Source organism: Anopheles darlingi, chromosome 2 (genome assembly GCF_943734745.1).
Source record: "Anopheles darlingi chromosome 2, idAnoDarlMG_H_01, whole genome shotgun sequence".
Classification (NCBI taxonomy): domain Eukaryota; kingdom Metazoa; phylum Arthropoda; class Insecta; order Diptera; family Culicidae; genus Anopheles; species Anopheles darlingi.
This window is the reverse complement of record NC_064874.1, coordinates 59,512,783-59,518,247: the sequence shown is the minus strand read 5'-3', so window position 1 is coordinate 59,518,247 and position 5,465 is coordinate 59,512,783. Positions and strand designations below refer to the sequence as shown.

At 39.5% G+C, this 5,465-nt stretch overlaps 1 protein-coding gene across 10 annotated transcripts in view; it reads right to left on the bottom strand.

The window, feature by feature from the left end:
* Window positions 1-2,659: 2,659 nt before the first annotated feature.
* LOC125949923 (protein NDRG3) overlaps window positions 2,660-5,465 on the bottom strand; it is a 41,902-nt gene continuing 39,096 nt past the window's right edge. For all 10 annotated transcript variants that reach the window (XM_049677415.1, XM_049677409.1, XM_049677408.1 and 7 more), the window contains one exon: window positions 2,660-5,465. This exon is cut by the window's right edge and continues 1,759 nt beyond it. The gene's annotated coding sequence lies outside the window, so the exon portion shown is untranslated.

Sequence of the window (5,465 nt, the reverse complement as noted above, 5' to 3'; positions counted from 1 at the left end):
TTATTTTTCGTAACTTTCTGTTAACCTTTGATTTGATATTTTTCTTAGATTTTTCATACAAAAAACCTAATACTCTCAAATTTTCATAGCTCTAGCTCAAACAGTTATTTTTAAATGATTTTTTGAAAATCCACTGAATCACCGAACAGTAGTTGCAATACTGAGCGCCAGGGAGCGTTGACAGCGCAAATTAATTTAATTGATGAGAATTTTATCCTAGAAGGCTTAGCTAAAACCGGTTTAAGCATACTCAGGCAATATGCACAATTCGAATTTTCGAAATTTCATCAAAGATCAACAAATTATGTATACTCGATACTCGATTGCACTATTAGTAGGAGGTAAAAAAATCCGCACTTTCCCCAAAGAACAATGATAAATGGAGTGCAATATGAAAAATCCAGATATTTTCAATCGTCGAGTCAGATACCGATATCCATCCGTATCGATGAAAACACGAAACATTCTTATTCATGTTGAATTCTATAATTTATTTGCAAGCATTAACTACATCATTAGCTAAAAAAAATGGCATTCCTGTCGAATCTATACTGAAAGGCCAACTATTAACATTATCATTAGTGCTGTTGCGCGGAGTCCAAACTCCAGGTGGTAACGTTAGGAGCTCAACTCAGTTATTGGAGAAATGAGTCATTACATGTGTTCCCCAGAAGGACCCCGGCAGACGGGGGGTGTAAAAGGGCAGGAGACTTGCGAATAAAGGGGATTAGAAAACGCCTTTTTCGTCAAATTCTTTGCGAGACCAATAGTATTCCAAAAGCGAAGAGACCCCTTTCCGAGGGCCTAGCACCCACGACAATAAACCTGAGTTCGATAGTCCCTCAAAAGCGAAGAGGAATTAAAGGCGACGGGATTACATACAAAACAAACAGTCTCCATTAGTCGGTGTGCCGGAATGCTTACGATTACTTCGCAGGCAAAACGGAAGCGTGCCAGCCGAGTATCAACTGCCAATGATAGTTTAGTAATAGTAGCTGATTAATCCATGAAATTAAAAAATAAGCTCAAAACCATGGATCATGTAACCAAGGTTGAATCATCGGCAAATATTAACAAAAATTATAACACACTAAGCAGAAACTCAAAGAAATAGAACATTTCAGTAAAACCTCATCTTCTACGCGTAGCGACGCACGCGGGTCATGCTAGTAAATTAAAAAAGAATATCTAATGCAATCTAATGTAATAACGATAGCATAGCCAGAGTAAAATAGTAAAATGAGAGCTAATAAAAATAACAATGATTAGAATACGAACGAGCTGGACCGCGAACGATGGCAGGATCTTCTTCCGCAAGCCACGGCGGTTTGTGGCGCCTAATAAAAAAGTAAGTACTTACCCTTTTTTGTCCGTTTCTACAGAATATAAAACATAATGTTCATGAAGCATCCTTACTTTTTTTCTGTCTGTAACAATTATACAGTGCGTTTAGATCGACGAGAATCACAATAAATTTCGAAGGAAAGTCAGAACAAACGAACCAACTCTCGGTAGCTTATTGTTTGTTGAATAAGTCAATCTAATGTCAACTTTTGACCTGGAGACTTTGCAAACGTGTCGTCTTTCCAAACTACAATATGTTTTAGAGGACATTAAACTTGAAAACGTATCCAAACAAGCCCGTGCAACAAGGATTGAATCTTCAAGGATAGCTTACAAGACGTGGGCGCCAAATTGAGCGACTCACTTAACAAACTAGCAGTAAAACCGTTGTAGATTTTCGAACAAAATCTCGAGAGAAGAAATTTGTCTATTCTTTAGGAAAATCACCAGTTGGGGGGTATGACTGAGATAAGAGCGACAAAAGATAAGACGATTAGACAAAAACAGCGTATGTACACCTGGTCAGGGGCGGCTGTCTCTCCAGTTGGTCACATGGTTCTCCTACGTCACAGGGGGTTGGGCGCAGGGCTAACCACTCGACCCTGTAAAAGTCTGCAGACGAAGGTTACTGAAAATTTCACGAAACCCGGACTCAACAATGATGACAGTACGCGACGCCCCCGGGCAAAGAATACTGACGCAATGAGGCTAGGCACATGGAACCAATCCAATCCTGAACCAATTGGACGATGAACTAGCCAAGCTAAACATGCATCTAATAGCACTGCAAGAGATACGCCGGTTAGGTAATGGTGTTCGGAATAGACGTGGTAGCACACGCTGTGATGCTGACGGGAAAGTTGGGAAATACTAGAGATAATTTTATAAATCGAGTTCTAGGATCGATCAGATTTTCATCATCAGGCAAGACATAGAGCAAAAGATGCGGGAATTAAATAGAAACACGTATCATCTTCAGTGAATTGAAGGCTGCCTAACGATAGCATAGCCAGAGTAAAATAGTAAAATGAGAGCTAATAAAAATAACAATGATTAGAATACGAACGAGCTGGACCGCGAACGATGGCAGGATCTTCTTCCGCAAGCCACGGCGGTTTGTGGCGCCTAATAAAAAAGTAAGTACTTACCCTTTTTTGTCCGTTTCTACAGAATATAAAACATAATGTTCATGAAGCATCCTTACTTTTTTTCTGTCTGTAACAATTATACAGTGCGTTTAGATCGACGAGAATCACAATAAATTTCGAAGGAAAGTCAGAACAAACGAACCAACTCTCGGTAGCTTATTGTTTGTTCCTCGGCCATTTATATTTTATTGGTTTTTCGTTCGATTTCTTCGGTCATTTGTGAACCCATTTGCGTGACTTTTCTGCGCTATGCTTGCTTGCTCTTTCACTAGTTGCATTAGTTCTTTTGCCAGTTCTATATCTCCAGCTTCTTTTCCCTACGGGTTTACCATCGGTAGTGATGTGCGTTACAGTTTAAAACCTAAACCCACATCCCTTTCACCATCTCTCTGACTAACTAATATCCTCTCTATCGTTATCACTACACCTGCTCTGCATGCAGCGTCCGTTTCCTTAACACACGTTTCATCGCTTCAGTGGCTTCAGTGACGTTAGGCGTTTGGATTAAACCTTGCTAATAAGTTGCGTTTTCCTTTTGTATACTACGGGCAACATGGCATTTCGGGCAAACTGCCTGGAATTGATGCTGGCATAAGCGTTGATTTGCTAATGGGTTTTTGTTTATTTGTCCGTGTTATTTCAGTTTCATACGACGACCATTAGTGGTACCTGTTTTATGCTGGGAGAGATTTCATGCGCCTCCGACGACATCAGCGTATTATCTGCAGCAGTTATTTGATAGCAACTTATGCATTGTAACTGTTTTGTAATCAACGTAATCGTTGATGATATAGGTGTTGTCTAATGAATAGTACAATAAATTGTAAAAGAATAGCAAATCTTTCTTTTATTTTTCTTTATTCAGGCAACACAATTCGCGGGCATCTGCTATGAAGAGCCATGATCTTGGTTACTACGGTTACATGAAGATCATTTGCAAATATGTCCCAATAGTGTTACATGTGTTTTATGGTTCTCAAAGCATGTTCCAAAAGCAACTCTTTAGCATACAAAAACCGCAATCGCTTTCGAAGGAAATGGAATCAAAAACATTATCGTCAAATCGACAAATTGTATCGCTTCAAAATAAACGGAATGCTGAAAGCAGCTCTAGTAAGTTGACTCACAAATCTTTCCAATTCCAATAATCAATTATTAGGCACTGAATAGTAAACTAAATCCTTTTTATATCGCCCATAGCACTGCTATATCCACGATGCGCGGCATCGTCAGCTAAGGTTAGACATGCTCAATGTGTAACCTGCGTGCGAAACCATCATCTATTATGTCATCAACGCTGAGCGATGAGTGTACGCGGTGCAATTGTGTTCGAATTTGTTCATTTAACTAAACCTTACATGTCACTCGGTTTGCTAGTTGTATTGCTGCCGCTGATCTATCACAATGATATCAGACAGGATGCACGATCTCCCTGCATGCCTCATCGTGTATGTAAAGGGGGCGCAATGACTTTGGATTCCTTTTCTCACTACTTCCCTATTTATTATCAATCTTGTGCTGTGCTTCCTTCATGAACATAACCTTAAGCAAAAGGTTTGCCAAGCCTTGATGGCTGGATCTCAACAAACAGTCGTACTGACCCCTTACAAAAGAATCGATCAACAGTCTGTCAGAAGCGCCAGCAGCAATACCAATAGCGGCTTTCACGTCATTCTGTTTGCGATTTCTCTCTTACAATTCATTTACCAATTCAATATCTTGCATTATATTCATTCATTGTTGCTTTCAGCGTCTTTAAGATGCTTAGTTTATCGACAGTTTTATGTGCTGCAGCATAACGGTTGCGGCAGGCCTGACTTATATTAGGCAAATTTAGCTGAGATGCGAATGTAGCTGTACTATTTCTAGTTGTATGGATAGAATGTTTTCTGCATACATCGATGCTTTTGCTGACACTGGAATGCTTGTCACCGAGTGTTGTCTATTTCTTGCTGCACTACAGCAGCATGATAGGAGCCTACGGCCATGAAGCAAGTACATGAAAAGTATCTACAAATAGTAAGTATTTCTACGAATATAGTAACGACCATGCTCAACATGCCAAGATCTACAAATCATTGTCGTGTGTGAGAGACAGTGTACTGTCTCCATTAATTGTGTCGCAATACCGAGTTGTAAAACATCGAAACGTTTTAAGAAAGTGTTTACTGCTAGTGCGGTAAAATAATGACGGAAGCAAACTCAGTTCGTTTATACCTACGCACTAGCGCTCTAGGAGATCATAGACCTTATGGATTGTATTAAAGTTCTTCAATTAAAATGTTATTCAAGTTCCATCAATAATCAGAGAGGGGAATACTTTGCTATAGCTTCGCTATCATTAAGAGTAGCTTAGGGCGTACTGATCCTTTTACTGTCATCTGCGTTAACGACTAATCTTCCTCGTTTGTTTTGCTCATACTTCATTAGTGTTGGCCGACTCCAAGAGTAACAATTGCTTGATAACATATTCCGACTGTCTGTGGCGTGGTGTTAAAATATACGTTCGCGTTAAATGGGTTATTCGTTTCTTTGCTTTACCGTTGGTAATGTTCTGTTAGCTTTTGTGTCGTGACTACTTTAGTCATTTATCGTGCAACTCACGCGTAATGCCACTTCGATTGAACACTCTTTTGTTGGTTATGGAAAAGAAATTACAATTTGAAATTACATGCCTTTCAAAGGCAGAACATACAAACTGAATGGAACCGAATCAAAATAATGGAAAACGACACACGTCTGCATAAGGAGCATCCAGAACTATAAGACCATCTAACGTAAGAACACTATAAGAAATAAACATTTCAACTCAAGACATCCGAACTGATGGAGTAAATTGTCCAGTGATACCGTTTAGCTATTGGACGTACTGGTTTCGTGCAAATTATGCTGAAATTTAGATACATTTAGATCGTTGTTGCACGCGTTGTATAGGGGAAACACCAAGGGTGTGAATAGTATGGCAGTTTAGTT